This window comes from Pinus tabuliformis, chromosome 1_2, assembly GCF_031772625.1.
Source record: "Pinus tabuliformis cultivar Carrire ecotype Pingquan chromosome 1_2, CPIR1, whole genome shotgun sequence".
NCBI lineage: Eukaryota > Viridiplantae > Streptophyta > Pinopsida > Pinales > Pinaceae > Pinus > Pinus tabuliformis.
Genome location: NC_142298.1, coordinates 583544332 through 583566038, shown reverse-complemented (window position 1 = coordinate 583566038; position 21707 = coordinate 583544332). Strand labels below are relative to the sequence as shown.

Here is a 21707-nt window from a genome sequence, read left to right as displayed (position 1 = left end):
GACGAAAATTGGTTTTTACTGTGGGTTCTCTGGTTACTAAGTTACAATATATTAACCACAAAGGTCTTAAATCCAGAATCATTTCCCTATGCGGAGGGGATACATGGAGGGAAATCATTTTATTCGAAAGATTTAGGGTGAAGATAGCAAGAATAGCTGCAGACCTTCATCGCAATTGAGTTCTTCTTCTATAAACATTCAAAATAGTCTTGATGGTGGATCCCTGTTGGGATTTGAAACATTGATGAAAAAGGGTTTTTACTGTGGGTTCTCCAGTTACTAAGTTACAAAATATTAACCACAGAGGTCGTAAATCCAGAATCATTTCCCTATGCGGAGGGGATACATGGAGGGAAATCATTTTACTCAAAATATTTAGGGTGAAGATAGCAAGAAGATCTGCAGACCTTCATTGTAATTGAGATCTTCTTCTATCAACATTCAAAATAGTCCCGATGATGGATCCCTGTTGGGATTTGAAACGTTGACAAAAATTGGTTTTTATTGTGGGTTCTCTGGTTACTAAGTTACAAGATATTAACCACAGAGGTCTTAAATCCAGAATCATTTCCCTATGCGGAGGGGATACATGGAGTGAAATCATTTTACTCGAAAAATTTAGGGTGAAGATAGCAAGAAGAGCTACAAACCTTCATTGCAATTGAGCTCTTCTTCTATCAACATTCAAAATAGCCCTGATGATGGATCCCTGTTGCGATTTGAAACGTTGACGAAAAATGGTTTTTACTGTGGGTTCTCCGGTTACTAAGTTACAATATATTAACCACAGAGGTCTTAAATCCAAAATCATTTCCCTATGTGGAGGGGATACATGGAGGGAAATCATTTTACTCGAAACATTTAGGGTGAAGATAGGAAGAAGAGTTGTAGACCTTCATCGCAATTGAGCTCTTCTTCTATCAACATTCAAAATAGTCTTGATGATGGATCCCTGTTGGGATTTGAAACATTGATGAAAAATGGTTTTTACTATGGGTTCTCCGGTTACTAAGTTACAAGATATTAACCACAAAGGTCTTAAATCCAAAAAAACCTAGTACCAGAGTCGAGGCTTTGTTGATTATTTCATTTTCTATGAAGTCTTTCCTCCAGTTCTTCAAAGTGTCAGTGATGCTGAATTCATCCCTGTCAGTTTCCCTAAATATTGAGACTACCCAATTCCAAAAGGTAGAGGTGAATGGGCAGAGGTTGAGTAGGTGATCCATAGTTTCTTCTTGTAGACCACATAATTGGCATCTAGATGGACTAGCTAAACCTCTTTTTTCTAAGATTTTCCCAAGTCAGAATTTTTTTATGTTGCACCAACCACATGAACAGTTTGATTTTCATCCAGTGTGGGTTCTTCCATAGGTCCTTCCATATCTTATTAGGGTTTGAAAAGTCAAGCCCAGTGGAAATTATTTTGGCTTCTTTGAGGTTGAAGTTGTCTTTGCTGTTTCTTCCCCATCATAGTTGGTCAGACGATGTTGAAGTCAAAATCTTTCTATGTTCCAGGATCACTGCAAGAGCTTCTACCTAGGCCTTCAAAGGGGCCTCTTCATTGTATACTATGTCCTTCCATGTTCTCCATGCCCTTGTCCCTTGTCTGATCCCAAAAGTCACTTACCTTGAGTAGTCCTTTATTGTCAGTGTCATTCTTGAGAATGGCTAGTTCTTCTATACATAGGTTAGGCTCCTGCTGCCAGTTATCCTCCCAAAACCAAGCTAGGTTTCCATCTCCGATCTCCCAAAAACTATGCTTCTGAACAATGGCTCTATTCTCCCAAGCATTGTTCCAAATGTGGGAGCCCTTGATGAGCCCTGTCATTCGAACATGATCCCTTTCTTGCCAGTTATTTGCATCTTTTTCTAGAGCTTGGCCCAAGGGGTTCTCGTTTCCTTTAGCCATCTCCACCAAAGTTTTTCCCCCAAAACTTTGCTTAGGGTTTCCAGCTCATGAAGTCCCAAACCTCTATGGGTCTTGGGTTTGCAGAGCTTTTCCCAAGCTACCAGAGACCATTTCTTTTTCTCCTCCCCTTTGCCCTAAAGAAAATATCTTTGGATGTTCCTGATGTGTTGTAAAACTCCTTTTGGAGCAGGAAGAGCTGAAAACATGAAGATGGGGATGGTTTGCAGGACAGCCTTTGTAAGCACTAGCCGTCCTGCTAAATTCAAAGATCTGCTTGTCCATTTCCTGATTTTCTCCTACAATTTATTAATCAATGTCTCCAAAAATTCCTTACTCAAAGGTTTTTTGGTGAGAGGTATTCCTAGATATTTGGAGGGTAGTTGATCTCTTTGAAAGCCGAGAATTCTGGAGAGATTTCTCTGAATAGCAATGTCAGTATTAAAAAAGAAAATTTTTGATTTTGTGAGGCTTACCTCTGTACTAGCGGCCATAGAAAAATCATTCAGGATTTGTTTGAAAGCTTTAGCTTCCTTGACCATGGGTGTACCCTGCAGCATAGTGTCATCCACAAATTGTTGATGAGTCAAGGTATCCCCATTCAGGGTTAGTTTGAGACCCTGGATTCTTCCTTCCGCATTGGCTGATTTGATCGCTTTGCCTAATCCTTCCATCATGAGAATAAAGAGGAAGGGGGAGAGCAGATCTCCTTGTCTGAGGCCTCTCGAAGGCCTAAATGTTCTGGATGGAGAGCCATTAAGTAGGATTGAAAAACTAGTTGTGGTAACAAGGGCCATTACCCATCCTATCTAGTTGTGGTCAAAGCCATACACTTTTAGTACTTCCCTGATGTACGACCAGCTTAGCTTATCATAAGCTTTCGCTAGGTCAAGCTGTATGATCATACCTGCTTGCTTATTTCTCTTGAGAGAATGAACCACCTCGTGAGCTTGAATGATGTTATTTAGAATTTGCCTTCCTTCCACATATCCAGTTTTCTCCTCAGACACAAGAGTTGGAAGAAGGGGCTTGAGTTTGTTTGCAATTACTTTAGAAATAATTTTGTACACCACATTGCATAAAGCTATGGGTCTGAATCTATCTTGTGTCATAGCTTTTTCCTGATTTGGAATTAAGGCTATGAAAGATGCATTGGGCGCCCTCAAAATTGTTTTAGATTTTCTTGAGCCCTCCACAACATCAAGGATATCTTGTTTGACTATTTCCCAGCATGTTTTGAGGAAGTCTACATTGAACCCATCCGGGCCTGGATCTTTCCCATTTTGCATCTCTTTTATGACTTCATTGACCTCCTCTTCAGTCACTGGCTTGTTAAGATTGTAATTGTCTTCCCTGGTTACAAGTTTTTGAATGTACTATGTGAAGTTGTTGATAAATTGTGATCTATCTAAGAGAGGCTCCTCCGCTATGCTTTGGAAATGTTGTACCAGAGCAGATTCCATTTCTTTATGGGTACTTAGCTCTTTCCATTGCGTATATCTAAGTTTCGAAATCCTGTTATGTGCCCTGTGATCCATGGTTGACTTGTGAAAAAACTTTGTATTTCTTTCCCCTTCTTTAATCCATTAGACTCTCGATTTCTATCTCCAGAAGATCTCCTCTTGCTAGCATTTGTTTTCCCATTCCTGTTGAAGAGAGTCAACTTGGATTTTCCTTTCCTCGGTAAAGCCATCTATGATGAGGATTTGGTTAATTCCCTGTAGTTTTTGTTCAACTTCTCTTTTGGCTTTGAAAATATTTCCAAACTCATTTTTGTTCCATTCTTTAAGCCTGAGTTTGATGTGTTTCAGTCTTTGTTGCAGTAGGAACATCTTCGTGCCTTGAATGGGCATGTCTTCCACCCACCATTTTCCAATATTAGTGATGAAGTCAGGGTGAGTGAGCCAGACATTTTAAAACCTCAAAGGTCTGTTCCTCAGAGTGCCTATAAAAGAAGCTTCAAGCTAGATAGGCTAGTGATCCGAGCCTCCAAAAGGAAGGATTAAAGCAGTCAAGTCAAGGGCAGTTAGAAGGGGGTCCTCAGAGATTATGAATCTGTCTAGTTTAGAGGCAGCTTGAGAAGACCCTCCCCTCTTATTATTCCAGGTGAATGTACAATTTATTGTCTCCGTATCCACCAACCTCATGTCATTTAGGAAGTTATGGAAAGCAATGGAGTCTCTGCCTAGTATTCTAGTCCCACCTTTTTTTTGTAAGAGTTCTGATCATATTAAAGTCCCCCCCCAGAATCCAAGGCATAACAGGATGTCTCTCTCTCAGATCCTCCAGTGAGGTGAGAAGCTTGAGTTTGTCTTCAAGTTTTTGAGGACCATAGACATTTGTGATCATATAGAGTTCCTTGTCACCCAAAGGTTGGATTACCATCGAAAGGTAGTTCCTGAATGCTTCAGCATCTAGGATTCCAAGTTTTTGGGGATTCCAAAGAGTGAGAATCCCTCTTGTTGTGTTGTTTGCTTTAACTTCTAGATACTTGTACTTCAAGAGCCATTTGCTATGTATCTCTCTGATTTTGTCTATTAAACATTTTTTTTCTTGTATACACACCATATCTGGTTTTTCTTCTTTTATTCTATTGTTGAGATTTCTTTGTTTTCTTTTACTTCCTAGACCCCTAATGTTCCAAGTTGTGAGCTCCATTATAAAAGGTTTGTAAATGAGTAACTAGCAAGATCTTTCGTCTTGCCTGAGTTAATCATGAGTTTCCCACACTTTGTCAGCAGCTCATTCTGTCCCTTCCTTCCTCTTTTCCGGCCTGGGTTCTTGGAAGAGTGTCCTAATGTTACCTCCATCGGTTTTACCCCTCTATTTTCCTGGCTATCATGGTTCCTTTTGAATCCAGAACCCTTTGCTTGAGATCTTCAGAGGAAGAGCTGTTGCACTCTGTCAAACTCCTCTTGTGGTAGAGAATCAACACCTTTGGTGGTTCCCTACTCCAAGAACTTTTCTAGATCAAGATTCTCCCTCTCGATAATCTCCTGTAGTTCGTGGTCCTTCTTACCAACTTCATTTGGGGTCATCTCATAGTCCCTACCCAGTTCCATAGTGCTTGGCAGATCCTCCTTTAGTTTGTTTTTCTCATGTATGTCCTCCATGCTAGCATCATTTTCCTTCTCTGCAAGATTATCCTTCGGTGCCTGGTTCGTTCCATTGTTGCCACCTTCTTCTTCTAAAATCTTGAAACTGTTATGACTTGGTTGCTTATCCATGTTAGTTTTCTTTTGGTACTTTTTTCCTCCTTTCCCTTTGCCTCCCACCTTGGTAAAGCCTTCAGGATCTTTGCCTGTGTTGGTTTTCATATTCTCCTCTAGTTTGTTTAGTGGGCAGTCTCTGAAGAGGTGCCCGTGTTCATGACATTTATGACATCTAAATGGGACATGTTCATAGTCCACCGACTGCACCCATTCTTCATCATATACTTCTAGAATGGTTTCATCCGGAAGTGCTCCCGATAGATCCATTTCTACAACTCGAGGTTTACTGGTTGACCTAGGTTTACATAGTCCTGTCATAGTCTTGTGCTCAGTTCTTTGACTGTTGTCTCTTGTTCTCTTCTCTCTTCTGACTTCCTCGTGATTCTCTTCCTATTCATGAAATTTTATGCTTTCCAGCTTTTTTGTGCTTATCTTCTCCGTTTCTGCCTCCATTGGTTTCTTGAATCGATTTGAACCAGCCTCCTTGCTTCTATTCACAACTACATGACTGTAGTAGGGAGTGGATCTCCCCCCTCCTTGACCCTCCATGGTTACCAGCTCGCACCCGTTGCTCCCTATTCGAAACCCTCGTTCCGCTTGCGTCTCGTGGTTCCCTTCATTTATCTTAAAGTTATAATAAATTTTTAAAAAAAAAAGAAAAAAAAAGAGATGTTTTACTATTAATTTAACAACTAGATTATAATTATCATAGTTATAAATCATTAAGAAAATCAAATATTTAAATAAATAATATTTATCATTAGCCGTTTTTAAATATTTTCCAAATACCAAAGGTTTGTCTATGATTTTTTACTTAATATTAAATTGGTTGAGTTTTTTACTTAATATTAAATTGGTTGAATTTGGCACATTCACTTTGAATAAAACTAGGAATAAAGCTGGAGTAGAATAAATAACCTTTAACAAAATTCACACATTAACATTTTGCATAGTAACTGAGATCAATCTTAACTAGGAATAAAGTTGGAGTAAAATTAATAACCTAATGAGACCAAGCTTGCATGTTTGGTTCAAGGAAAGAAGGTAAAACAACTTTAACAAGCCAATTGAAACAAAGGAGAAATTGAAGAATAACATTCCAAAAAATGTCTAACCATCTCTTGTTTTGTTTGCATTCAAAACGTCAAAGTGAGATCTGGTTAATTCCCTGGTAGAATTAGTTTGGATCCCATTCCCCAACCTGTGCACCATAGAATTTGAATAACCTAAAATGAAATGAAGAGCTCTGGTAGAATTAGTTTGGATCTCATTCCCCAACCTGTGCACCATAAAATTTGAATAACCTAAAATGAAATGAAGAGCTCTAGTGCATTGCATTGGATTTGCTCATAGCTATCAAATCCATGGTCTATGATAATTGATACGCTAAGACATTACTAATAGACACACGAAAGAAGAAAAAAAGATAAACTTATTGAATTCAAGAAAATCAATTTCGTGTAATAAGAACAATTTATTGAATTCTTGATATATCTTGCAAGCGGGAATTATAAAAACTATACCTAAATAAAATAAATTCAAAGGAGTTAGGAAACAAATGTAAAAAATAAAAAATAAATAAAACTAAAAACAAAAATACTAGTAACTAATAGAAAAATAGAAGTTACCAAAACACACTAATAATAAGACCTCAACCAATCACTTTACAAATAAACAAATTTAAATAAAATAAAAAATAACAAAAATTGAATTCCCATTTTAAATTATAGATAAACTGTAAAAAATAAAAAAATTACTCAAAAACAAATTAATATACTATCAAAAACAAAACTGCTAATACAATATATGGCTTATATAATAAATACTCAACCTTCCCGAATAAAACCCTCTAAATATCTCTTTAAAATCAACCTTAACAAAATAAAAATAAAAAATTCAACCTTCACAAAATAATAAAAAATAAAAATAAAAATAATAATTCCAGTATCAAAATTCTAGTGAATTCCACATTAAAATTATTGGAAATAATACTGAGAGGGGGGGGGGGGGGGGTGAATCAGTATTATCAGATCAGATAAAACTTTTCAATTTTATACTCAGATTCATACACGCAGCTTCAGTTAAGGATATCAGCGTATATACACGACTTTGTTAAGGGCAACTAGCGTATATGCAGTAATCTTATGATTCAATTAGCTTATCTTCAGTAAATGCATCAGAACACAGTAAACAGGTGCAGTATAACAGAACAGATCATCACACATAAAGCACACACATGAACACCATGATATAAGGTGGAAACCCAATGTGGGTGAAAACCACCTGCTGCAATTTGTTTCTATCTTCCTTTAATAAGAAACTTTCTTTTACAATGTACTGGTGCAGTCCTTTACCAGCACGCAGGCTACAACCTGCAGAGGGCTACAACCCTCTTAGCTCTTGTACTAGCCGATCCATTTACTAGTACGTAGGTGCCTGCCTACAGAATGCTCCAACCTTTACTCGTTCTCCAGCTGCTCCTGGAAGGGAGCTACAACCCCCTGGCTCTTGTACTGGCTGATATGTTTACCAGTATGTAGGCACCAGCCTACTGAACTCTACGATCTTCCCGGGACCACGTTTCATACATTTTCATACTGGATCCATAAAACAACCTGCATCATCAATCTCTGAATCACCCAATACTGAATCACTGAAACCCTGTCAACAACATAGACAACATAACAGTAACCAGATCCAACTTCATCTTCACATATCATACTTCACATTGTATACGCTACTTGGACAAACCCAACCTGCGTGTATACGCTCTTTTGCCGAAGACAACCTGCGTACAGGTCTGCAAATCCTAACTTATAATTCCGCAGCTATATCAGACATCAAAACATACCCAGATCATAACAATAAACATGCGTCAATAGATCTAGTCTATCCACAGTCAAACCATATGAAGATAATTATTCCAAGCCTTGAGATCCCATTCCATAGTTCATCATCCTCCACATGAGTGAAACCATGGTTCAGATCACCAACCCATAACCAGCATTTGGATCTCACACTTCATCAGATATTCATTGCTCACTCACCCTCTTTGGCCTAATGATCTTCTCCTTATATAGGTTTAGGCCTTTCATAATACCACGGTCCAAAACCATAGTAAAACAATACCATCAACTCAATACTAGGGATCAACACGTCTGTCGAGATACTTTGGTCCAAAAACATAGGCTCAAGTACCGAGGACTAACTACCACGGACCAAAAGTAAGCTTTCCGACACGTACGCTCTTTTCCATTCATGAACCTACGTGTATACCCTACTTGGTATATAGCGAACCTGCGTATACGCGACTTGGTATATAGCGAACCAGCGTGTATACGCGACTTGGGCTTAATGAACCTGTGTATATGAATTTCCTCTTCTTCTTATAGTCTGATCATCAATTCCTTGCTGCTGACCTTCTGCACTATGATTTGTCATCAGTGTGGTTTGCCATCAAGGACAACCCTTATCTCATAATGCCAACAAAAATAACCTTTTGAAATTCCACATGACATTCTGGAATTTCCATTCTAACATATCACCTTAAATCGAACCACATATCACCTTAAACATAACTATGCGCAGAGGTTATGAAAGTATTCAATCAATCTTATTTGTCATTCAGATCTTCATGTACGAACTAGAAAGACAGGAAATAAAATTAATCTTTTCACCCAGAAAATGAAGAGGGAAGTCTGTGATCACTCTTTTGAAGCTGGACCGAGAATGTCACGCCCCTACACCTGCGGTAGTCTTCCAACCGCTTATAGCGAGGTGTGGCACCACCGAACACTTTCTTTTCACCAATACTTATATTCGTGGACTACGCCTACTTTCATTTTAACATTACTTAGCTTGTGTTTCGCAACCAAGTAAACATACATTTATCCTTTATACCAATGAAGCCCATACTCATTCATTATCCATAGCAATTATAACAAGAACAACAACAATTGCAACAGTATAAAGGGGAGGGGCAACTCCCCGTAATGTGAGTCTGCCCGAATCAATATATTATATAATCATCATTTTTACAATGTACAAACTAAGTCCTTGGGAAACCCCAAATTTACACTTAGCCAAATTTTCACAACTTCGGCAAACTCGGTTGCCCAGCTCGTCGGCACCTCCACACGGTCGCCGCACGACTCTCCAACCCGTTGTTCACCTTGTCACATGTCTTCGCCGGTTCGCTCTTCGTTTGGTCGCAAACGCCCAAATCGTGTATCCCTGCCCACACACAGTCCCGCTTGCCAACTCTTGAAAAACGCCCAAACGTGTGCACAACACGTAGTACTGCCTGCCCAACTCAATGATCTCCGGTTCCAACCTCCGTCTCACCTTCGTGCACACTTGCACGGTGGGCGGGCGCTCACCCGAGTCGCCAAGATACCCACGCCAAGTCGCCGCACAAACGCCTCCGCACAATACACCCGGGCACGCCTTGCGCAACGCGTCCACCTCTCCACCAAGAGTTCTTCACCAAGTGCGACTCACTAGAGGAGCGCATGAGCTATGCGCTCATCCTCCTCAAAACTATGCACAAGTGAACCTACCCCAAGATAGAAGTAAGAAGTGTGAAGTTGGATGATGGAAATGAGATCCATCGCACTCATGTATATACACTTCGCAAGTGTGGTGGTGGCTCACCCAGCCGACCACCATATCTTCGTTTACACACCCGTTCTCAACGTTCAATGCCCACTTCCTAAGTTGGCCTGCCCGCCAGCGCAAGTCGGCTTTAAGCCAAGCTCTCCACGCTCCAATCGCCATATAAGTGCATCGCACTTCTACTATTGTCGCATAAACGTCACAAGGTTTCGTCGCATTTTCTCCGCACGCCCGGTTCGTCGCACCCTCCCGTCGTGCCATCGCACGCCCGTCGTGCGCCCGTGCACAGTCACCCGGCGCCCAACCACACCGCAGCTCTGAGGACCTTACATCCTCCTCCACCTGAAATCGTTGTCGTCCTCGACAACATACCATCCTGGTAGCCATCCACCAAGATCATCCATGATGTCAACTCCTCCACATACTGCAAACACCACTACAACATACATAGAACCACAGTCTCCACCATGTCTCACCCCGCAACCATCTGTCACCAAGATCACCATACCAAGGTATACACCTCATCGGTATGTCATCCATCAGAAATCATCTCAATCCATGATCATCGACCCCTCTGCCACAATCTCCACTGCAACATCTCGTGTCGACCTCATCATGTGTCACCATGTGAACCTCTGTCATGATACTCCAACAAAATGCCAACACATCTCTGCACACTTTGCGACCCCATGTCTGAACTAGTCGGATGGCCAGTCCAACTGTCACACTCAAACCATGAGAGTGAACATCCTCATGCCACCATCAGTTGTTTCTCAAAACAACCCGCCACATTCTCAACTCGATCAAGAATCCATCTCCATATAAGTAAGCCTTGCTCAGGTCCATTAAGTAGTCCTCATCTCATCTGCAACATGTTGTCCAAAGTAGTTGAGTCTCAGCTCAACCCATGCCCAAGTGTTTGTCACCAAGGCATCATCATCATTGTAACTCCATCACTTCAAAGTGTCTCATATCGATCCTCCACATCAAGTCACTCTTCCAAGCCATGCCCATACATGTACTTTGGAAGTATGCATCCCATACTGCATCAAAGTCTCTGATCTCAGCTCCTCAATGCATTAAATCCTCTAAGTCCACCATATATGAAGTCCCTAAAAGTCAAAACTTCATGTCATCATGAGCTTCATGAGTCATCTCCAACCAATATCTCAGCAAGCATACAAGTCTTGGCCCAAAGGTCTCTGCAAGATGCCTCATCTCTCCATGTAGTAGGAATGCTCCATAGTTTGCTCACAACTCCATCCATGTCCATGGCCTTGTTGTACAAAAGTGCACAACCTCTCCATCGGCTCATAAGTAATAAGTCTCCATGTCACACCAACCTGATGTCCATGACTAAGTTGCCCATGTAATCCAACCAAGTAGACCCATCACAACAATCAGTCATCCTCATCCAAGTCTGCAATCTTCGCTCTAGTGAACTCGGTCACCCAACCATATCATCATGTCATGAGTCTCTTCCATCACAGCTCCTCCACCAAAGTGTCCACCAAGACTTGCTCTTGGTCTCGGCCATGAGAAGTCCACCCAAGAGTGTGCCCTCCAATCTGTCCATGAGTCATGCCGGGCACTTAGCCATGTGGCTAAAGCATGACCCAGTCCTCCACAATGATCATCATGTTCCTCCCTTGTCAAGGGCCTTTGTACCTTCTACCATAAGGTCACAAACAACCCCAACAAGTCCTGCAACAATCAACAATCCTTGCTCTTCCATACAAGGTCTCATCATAAACATCCATGGCAAGATCCTCCATAGCATCGGAAAACTGGCTTTGCCCTTCCGTGCATACGGTCCATCTACCAAATGCCCAAATGAAACACAAGTATCAATGGTACTTACATCATCATCATGAGGCTCTTCCTTATTCACCCATGTCTGCAAACTACACGATCCTGGTCCAACTTGATCGATCTCAAGTTCATCCTCCATCGTTGTCATGTCTGCAACATCTTCAACTATCATGGCTTCCTCTTCCTTGTTAGCACAATTTGCAACTTCATCTTGCTCCATTGTCCAACCAAGTTGAAGAAGTTCGTCTTCAACATTCTTTTCCAAGACTGCAAGCTTCTCTCGAATCCAGGGATTCTCTTCTTTCAACATCTTCAACTTGTATAAGGTAAGCAATAGCTTCCCTTCACCTTCTCCCAAACTTGCCATGCCTTGTCCTTCAGCTTGCTCCAAGCACTAGGCTTCACCTCTACTAAACTTGCTTCCACTGTCATGAGCAACCCTGCTCAAACCGAGTCTTGAAACTACCTTCAATGTTTCAACACCTGAACCTTGTTCAAGCCTCAATATCACCTGTCATCAACTTCCAAGTGTATGCACACTTGCTTCACCCAGCTTCCTGCAAGACTTCTCCAAGTCTTCAAACCTGCTTTGGCACAAACTGTCACGCCCCTACACCTGCGGTAGTCTTCCAACCGCTTATAGCGAGGTGCGGCACCACCGAACACTTTCTTTTCACCAATACTTATGTTCGTGGACTACACCTACTTTCACTTTAACATTACTTAGCTTGTGTTTCGCAACCAAGTAAACATACATTTATCCTTTATACCAATGAAGCCCATACTCATTCATTATCCATGGCAATTATAACAAGAACAACAACAATTGCAACAGTATAAAGGGGAGGGGCAACTCCCCGTAATGTGAGTCTGCTCGAATCAATATATTATATAATCATCATTTTTACAATGTACAAACTAAGTCCTTGGGAAACCCCAAATTTACACTTAGCCAAATTTTCACAACTTCGGCAAACTCGGTTGCCCAGCTCGTCGGCACCTCCACACGGTCGCCGCACGACTCTCCAACCCGTTGTTCACCTTGTCACATGTCTTCGCCGGTTCGCTCTTCGTTTGGTCGCAAACGCCCAAATCGTGTATCCCTGCCCACACGCAGTCCCGCTTGCCAACTCTTGACAAACGCCCAAATCATGTGTACAACACGTAGTACCGCCTGCCCAACTCAACGACCTCCGGTTCCAACCTCCGTCTCACCTTCGTGCGCACTTGCACGGTGGGTGGGCACTCACCCGAGTCGCCAAGACACCCACGCCAAGTTGCCGCACAAACGCCTCCGCACAATACACCCGGGCACGCCTTGCCCAACGCGTCCACCTCTCCACCAAGAGTTCTTCACCAAGTGCGACTCATTAGAGGAGCGCATGAGCTATGCGCTCATCCTCCTCAAAACTGCGCACAAGTGAACCTACCCCAAGATAGAAGTAAGAAGTGCGAAGTTGGATGATGGAAATGAGCTCCATCGCACTCATGTATATACACTTCGCAAGTGTGGCGGTGGCTCGCCCAGCCGACCACCATATCTTCGTTTACACACCCCTTTGCAACGTTCATCGCCCACTTCCTAAGTTGGCCTGCCCGCCATCGCAAGTCGGCTTTAAGCCAAGCGCTCCATGCTCCAATCGCCATATAAGTGCATCGCACTTATATTATTGTCGCATAAACGTCGCAAGGTTTCATCGCATTTTCTACGCACGCCTGGTTCGTCGCACCCGCCCGTCGCGCGCCCGTGCACGGTCACCCGGCGCCCAACTGCACCGCAGCTCCGAGGACCTTACAGGGAACACCTACAAGATTACGAAGCAATTGTGATGTACCGAGCGACGACCCATATGTTCTAACAACTCCAGGAGACCTGTGCCATATTATATTCTTCACCAATAATCAAATGAAAATTTAGGGGACCCGTGCTATGTTGTATTGTTTGTGAATCATTAAATGAAAATTCAAGTCCTCAGTCAATCTTGATAGTTAGTCATACAAAGCATCCTAAAATTTTGAAGTAAGCGTGGATATTTCGAAGAACAAGTCCAGCGTGGACCTGTGCCATATTGTGTTTCTTGGTGAATCATTAAATGAAATCTTGATAGTGAGTCATATACTCCATCGTTAAATTTTTCAATAGCGGATAATCTAGATAAGAATTTCGTGGGATATTCCAGAACAAGAGGGCTACTTCAAGACGGCCGGCAACATTACAACCGTACAAGGTGAGGGAGTTGCCAAGTGGGAAGTGATTTTTTCACATTTTAATTTTTATTTAATTGTGGATTTCAAAAATATTTAAAAATTTGATTTTTTTTTTTTTAATATTAACTTAATTATATAGAGAAATATTCATGAAATGCGCAAATAAATATGCAACCTGAGAAACATTCATGAAATACTCAAATAAATATGCAACATGACCCTGCTAAGCTAAGACTCCAATTGACGCTCTATGCAACATTCTTCGAAAATTTTCCACGCTGGTCTATTTCCTCACGCTCTCTGCTTTTTGTTTTAGTAGCTACTGCAGCAGCTTATCGTACATTACACTTTTTATCTTATCCTTTTTCTTAGTAATTTTTTCCACACTATGAGTCTGGATAAGCATTTCGTGATCGCTAGTTGAAGACGACCCAGAACACCTAGAAGATTACGAATTGCGGAACGACGACCAAACGACGACCCCATATCTTGTAACAAGTCCACGAGACCTGTGCCATATTTTATTCTTGGTCAATTATTAAATCAAAATTTAGGGGACCTGTGCTATATTGTATTCTTGGTCAATCAATAAACGACATGTCTTCTAACCATTCCAGGAGACCTGTGCCATATTATATTGGGTGATACATATTTCCCAGTTTATAAGCCCAGTGGGGCTGTATAGGCTTACAGTTAGATTTAAACAAATATATTATCTAGGATGGGCATATACAGCAAGACAGTATTGATGAGCTTATTACCTGCCATTATATTCTTCATCTATAGTTACATGAAAATTTCGTGACCCGTGCTATATTGTATTCTTGGTCAATCATTAAATGAAAATTTATATCTCAATTCATCTTGATAGTCATTAATACACTCTGCCCGTTAGATACAAGCCAAGTGGACCGCTGGCCACACTTAACTTGCTGGCTGGTTGTTGCAATGGAGGCGAGAACTTTATCAGTTTCGATTTCTTCTACAGTAACACTAGTGTTACTAGCATTAGTATTTAATGCTTATCTTCAAGGTAAGGGGGTTGCCGTCATGTATATTATAAAAAAGAGATCAGTTTGTTTTAAGATGTCATAAATATTTGAGTTTAGGTTTCTGTGATGTAATATAATTTTAATTAGGTTCCATTATTGTGAGTGAAAATTTTGACCTATCCAGTGTGACACGTGGATATTATCAGTGGATATCATCCGGACATTTGATGAATAGCCACACTAACGTTTGTGGACTCCGAAACATTTTGTCGGATATTTTGAACCCTATCGAAATACCATAGATAAATAATTGGTTGCTTAGTAAGTGCAAGAGTTACAGGTGCGACATTTGTTCATACATGGTATGGATCGCAGGAAATCCCGTAGGTGCGGGCCAAGCGTTGGGACAGGGCGAAACTTGGAGTGTTGACGTTCCCGCAGGAACAACAACTTCGGGCAGTTTCTGGGGGCGTACCGGCTGCTCCTTCGAGGCAGCGGATCAAAGTAACTGCACCACTGGTGACTGCGGTTTGCTTAATTGCCAAGATTCGAGACAGCCTCCTATGACACTTATGAATATACTGTGAATTGGGACAACAATCAAGATTACTATGACATCTCTCTCATTGATGGTTTCAATATCCCCTCTCCATAACTCCCTCCGAGGCTCCGACACTAGCTGCACAGCACCCACCTGTAGCACCAACATAAATGCCATATGCCCCACAGAACTGAAAGTGACTGATGGATGCAACAGTGCTGTGTAACTTTCAATTACCCTCAAATACTGCTGCGATGGGGACTACCAGAACAACTGCCTCCTACCGACTATTCCAAATATTCAAGGATCAATGCCAACAGGCCTACAGCTATGCAGAGGACGATGCTTCAAGCATGTTCACCTGTGCTTCCGGTGCAAATTACAATATTGTCTTCTGCCCTTGATCATGGCATAAAATCTGTTTCATAAATAAACTCACTTCTATCTAATAACGAATACGTACCATTGTACTCGCGAAGTTCTATGCCAGAAAGAAAGACGCTATTGAAGTGATTGTTACAATTGATATGGAATGATTTAAAAAAAAATATTAGTGATTGTTACAATCGATATGATTTAAAAAAAAATAAAAAATTCAACTCAAGTTTATTCAAGTTTATTGGAAACTAGGTAATATCTATGAATTGAAAAAGGATGAGTACCTCACACCACTGAAATTAGAGGCACATCACTCCATGCCATTTTAAAAATTCCCATGAAATGTCATGCTTATAATATGTATAAGGGACTTCGTTTAGATCTTTATGGTTTCCCTTAACTTTCTAGCTTACTTTCTTTCTCTACTTTCTAGCTTACTTTCTTTCTCCATGGATAAACCTATTGACCACCCCTTTTCTCTGTCACTACTATCCATTCCTCTTCCCATGAAATGTCAGGCTGATAATATCTATAAGACGGACTTCGTTTGGATCTTTATGGTTTCCCTTAACTTTCTAGCCTACTTTCTTTCTACATTGATAAACCCATTGACCACCCCTTTTATCTGTCACTACTATCCATTTTCATTTTTTAATTGTTGAATGGTGTTGATCCATTAATCTTTTGTGCTATCGATCCATGTAATTTGTAGTCCATGCTCATTGAAAAGTGAAAATGTAAAACATAATTCTAGATGCATCAAGAAAGCTATAGAAGAAACAATGATGATTATTGGCTCCTTTTTATTCTAGAAGAATGCCATTCTCTCTATATAAAAATCCTAATCGTTTACATTCACGCAAGATGATGTGACGAATAAGATCTACATAAGTGATCCACCAAACATGGTACCCCATTTTGGGGTACACCCATTTACTCATATGGGGTTCCATGGCCACAACAATACTTTTGTCTTCAACTCAAAAAGAGGACTTGGAAAGGAAATGAGACGAGATCGACATCTTTCCATTTACTCATATGGGGTTCCATGGCTACAACAATACTTTTGTCTCCAACTCAAAAAGAGGACTAGGAAAGGAAATGAGAGGATATCCACATCTTTCTAAGAAGAATCTCGCAAATAAAAGGAATAAGACAACAATTTTTATATTTCATTTCCAAACATGTGTATCTGCTATAAATATCCATAATGCCTTTTAAAGATGGAAGACGTCTCTTAGCCCCCAAAACAAACTATAGAACTGACAACTACTAAGGAAAATTTTCCAAAGTTGAACCATACTAGCTCAAGGAAAACCTTTGGTTAATTCTCTTTCTCCACCTAAGATCAAAGCACAACATCCAAAATCAAATGATGTGCGATGACTTCCTAATGAGATACTTTGACTCCCTTGAGATCTCCTCTTCAGTTGCCATCACATATCAATTTTCGAATACCCTAACCCATAATAATAAAGAGAAAGGGAGACAAAGGGAATCAATGCCAAAGCCCCCTTAGGGTCCAAAAACTCCTAGATGGAAATCCATTATCGGGCATTGCAATGGAAATGAACTCAACACGTCCCATAATCTAGTTGGTTATGAATACTCATATGAACTAATGAAAGAATGAATCAGCTTACTCTGTAATAAGATTTTGATAAGTCAATGTTTAGGATTTTGACAGGTTGATTTGACACCTTCCCCAAATGAGTAGCTTCTTGAATTATTGGCACCAAATCATGAATTATCCTTTGAAAAAAAATCAAAATTTTTCTTCTGAAATAAATTCAATCAAATAGACTTAATTGCATAGCAATAACCTTTGTTGAAAGCTTTTATATCATGTTACAGCATGAAGATTGTTGGAAAAATATATAAGAAACATCATTTTTATTTATGAGATTGAGAGTAATAGATGTATAATTTATAGATCCCAAAAATTTCCTTTGCCCCTAAGACTCCCTAATCACCTTTAGAAAATCATCCTTCAACAAGTCATAGAAACTAATGAAAAATTCTACCATGATCCCATCTAGACCTAGGCTCTTACCTTTTTCATGGATCCATGATACACAAGAGTTTTAGACTCAAATAACAACGTCCTCCAATGACTAGTTCATTTCATCAAAAAAATAGTGGAAACCTTTGATATCACCTCTAGAATTTCCTGAACTAGAAACCTTTTCAACTCCATAAAGAGTGATTGGAAATGATGGAACCCCTCTTCCATCATGCCATTAAATAAAGAACCAAAGAATTGTTTACATATTTAATTTCACAAATCATGTTTAAATGTTTTTAATAGTTTGCATACTGATGAAAGAATTCAATATTATTATAACCATCTTTGATCCAAATGGCATAACTCCTAAGCTACCAAGCAACTAATGATTGTTCAGAATATTCCAACGCATGTAGCTATAAATCTAAATCAGATAGAGTGCATAACGCATGGTTTTCATATGATATTGTAATACTTAACCTCCTATAGTTGTGCTTTGTACTTTTCTCTAAAGTTTTGAACCATTTCATTATGGTTTCTTTAATTCTCACAATATTATCTGCAAATCGACACATAAAGGAAAATGGAAAAGAGGAAGTTGGATGTTCTTGCATATCCTCAATTAGCTCTCTATAATCTTCTTATATGAGCCAAGAATGATTGAATTTAAAGGAGAGGGGGGCTTCTCTCCTCTAGAATCCATTTGAAAGAATATAAAAAAATGATAAGATGACACTGACAAATTCAAAAGAATTGAAGCATCCAAAAGTTCTCCAAATTCTAGAAATCAATTTGGCCTTCTTGAAATCATATCCTTTTTCACATGGAATTTGCTCTATGTTTGCACTAAATTCACTAGTTCGACATGCACCAATCTATGATTAAATATCCTCCGGTTAGGGAGATAGGGTATTTCAATCTATTAGTATCAACTAAACTTTCCTAGAAAGGAACCTGATATGAATATGAGCCATAAATATTCAAAACAAAAATCCCTAGTCATAATTCTTTAACTTCTAACTAAATCAAAATATTTGAGTTGAGTGCACATATAAAGATAACCTTAAATTTTGTATTCCAACCAAAAAATAATCTACCCAACTGAGCATATCCTTCAAAAGTACAATAATATCAAGTTTTTAGCCATGGCTGCAATATATCTTTGGTTCTAAATTTTTCCATCATTGTTTCCTAATTAAAATAATGTCTACCTTATTTCTTAAAATGACATTATTTAGGGCTAATTACTTACGATCAGTTTCATCCCCTTTGGAACTAAGGATAGAACTTTCATGTGGTAACCCTTTTAAGGGATTTCCCTACTCCATGGTTCCTAGCAATAGTGGACAACCTTCCTTTCTATATATCTTGAGCCACCTTCTATTGACCCTTCAGTATATTGTATTTCCTTCCCACTAGGTTGGAATGGATGGGATTGAGGACAAAACCCCCTTACGAATATGAATCATCCTTAAGCTTCACAGAAGGCCTCAGGGCTTAACCATTCCTTATGGAAGGGCCATAATCTATGAAAAAAGTAGAGGCACTAGACACCTTTACCACTGCAACATCTAAACTATCAAACTTCAAAGGTGATGGGATGTGTTGAAGACAAAGGCAAGGACAAGTTTGTAACTTGGTAGAATTGTTGAGAAGGAGAAACTAGGGGAATGGCCATAGAAAAGGGTGAACCCCTACCCAAGAAACAACAAAATTTGGGCCAACAAGAGAAACAAGAAACTCAGGAAGAGGGGATATGGGAAGAGAATTACCACGAACAATATTTGAAGAGCCATCTCCTTCCATTAAGATGGTCCTTGGAGCATCACCTATATCTGAGGAAGGACCCTCTCCTATGACCTTCATCTATGAACCTAGAGCATGTAAACCTCCCTCCTAAAATCCATTATGTCCTTCCACCTGAACCTTGTTTTCATTACCCACCAAAGGAAAGATATTCCTACACTGGCTCTTCATATTATTGACTTCATGATACATGAAGAACCAAAAAGGTATCCTCCAATAATAAAATTGTTGGATCCACAAAAACCACTAAAGACTACATTTGTTTCTCTAAACAAACCATCCCTAATTTCTACTTTAACTTGGACCCATGCGTAATGATGATTGGCCTTTGAAACCTAGTTTAAATCTATCCCAACAAACCTTTCAAGTTTGTTACCAATTGTAACCTGAAAAATCTCATTCTAGAAAACCAATGAAAGAGTAGGAAGGATGCCCCACTCCTACTAAATTCTAACTAAAGGCCTAACTTGGTCAGAATCAACCAACCACTTTTGAAGGACTCACCTTGAAGGACCACATCTCCACCCTCAACCCATAATTCTATTAACATCAACTTTTGAATCAAGCATAAAATAGATTCAACCTCAAATTTAGAACATGAAGGACCATAAACTACAGTAAGATTGATGACAAATTAATTTTCAACAAATGATTTAGGGAATCTTCCCTAAATGATTTCCAAATAATTAGGAAACCATAGCTTTGCGTAGAAAACTTGTAATGTCTTCAAAGTTACCTCATGTATTTCCTAACAACCATTAATATGTTCTCTCCATAGCTCAAATGAACTTCTTTTTCCTTGTAGAAATTGACCTAAAATTTTCCCTATTAATGAAAAATGAATCTACCATTTTTCTACATCAAAGCCTCTCAAAGGGTATGTATGAGAAATACGATCAAATATGGGAGGGAATAAATGCAAATTAATTTAAAATGTTGATAAGAAATTTCATCCAAATGGGCATCCTCTCTGTCCTCATTTCTAGCCATTGACCCAAAAACAAAAAAACTCCTAGGAATAGAGGGAATAGATGCAAATTAATTTAAAATGTTGATAAGAAATTTGATCCAAATGGGCATCCTCTCTATCCTCATTTCTAGCCATTGACCCAAAAACAAAAAAACTCCTAGGAATATCTCCCACCTCCCACAAGAAGCCATCTGATCAATATAACACCAACAACCTATCTCATGGCATGTATAGAAATGATCAAAAATAAAAGTCAAAATATAGCCTACAAATGCTTTTCTAGACATTGAATACCTCGACAATCTAGATATTTCTCTTCCATGCAAGATAAAAATGATGGATGGCCACTAGAAATGGATAATCAAGGAGAAAATAACCACAATATAATTGAATTGAATGTCCCTTGAATAAAAATAAAAATAAAAACTTCTTTCTTGGCATTAGCACTTGAAACAACCATCAAATGGCATTTTCCATTGCCTAAAACCTTAATCCGCCATAATAGAAAAATTTAAAACCCTACACACAAAAAAAACAAATACAATAGTAAAGATTATTTTTTTAATTAAATTCTATTTTAAAAAGTGATGATATTAACTGGAAAAAAATGAATTTCTATTTTTCAAAAATACTCAAAACTAAAATAAATATATACTTACTTTGAAGGAAATTATATTAGTTACTTGGACTTTTCAATTGATGCTTATTTGTGAATGAAACCATTTTGTAGTTGATGAATATGAATAAAGTTGAAATTGCTATGGTCAATATGATACCTCATAATAAGTATTATGCTTTAATACTCACATGATATCTCATAGTCATTATTATGCATTCATGTTGATGGAATCACATGAATGAATTCATAACGAATTTGGACATATAATGTACTAGTATTTATAGAATATAAGCCAGAAAGAAAGACACTATTGAAGTGATTGTTACAATCGATATGGAATGATTTGAAAAATATTAGTGATTGTTACATTCGATATGGAATGATTTAAAAAAAATATTTCAACTCAAGATTATTCAAGTTTATTGGAAACTAGGTAATATCTATGAATTGAAAAAGGATGAGTACCTCACACCACTAAAATTAGAAGCACATCCATTCCATGCCATTTTAAAAATTCCCATGAAATGTCACGCTGATAATATGTATAAGGGACTTCGTTTGGATCTTTATGGTTTCCCTTAACTTTCTAGCTTACTTTCTTTCTCCATGGATAAACCCATTGACCACCCCTTTTGTTTGTCACT

The 21707-nt window shown here is 39.2% G+C and overlaps 1 pseudogene; it reads left to right on the top strand.

Moving 5' to 3' along the window:
• Positions 1–15103: 15103 nt before the first annotated feature.
• Positions 15104–15689, top strand: LOC149206977 (pathogenesis-related thaumatin-like protein 3.7 pseudogene; annotated as a pseudogene).
• Positions 15690–21707: the final 6018 nt, after the last annotated feature.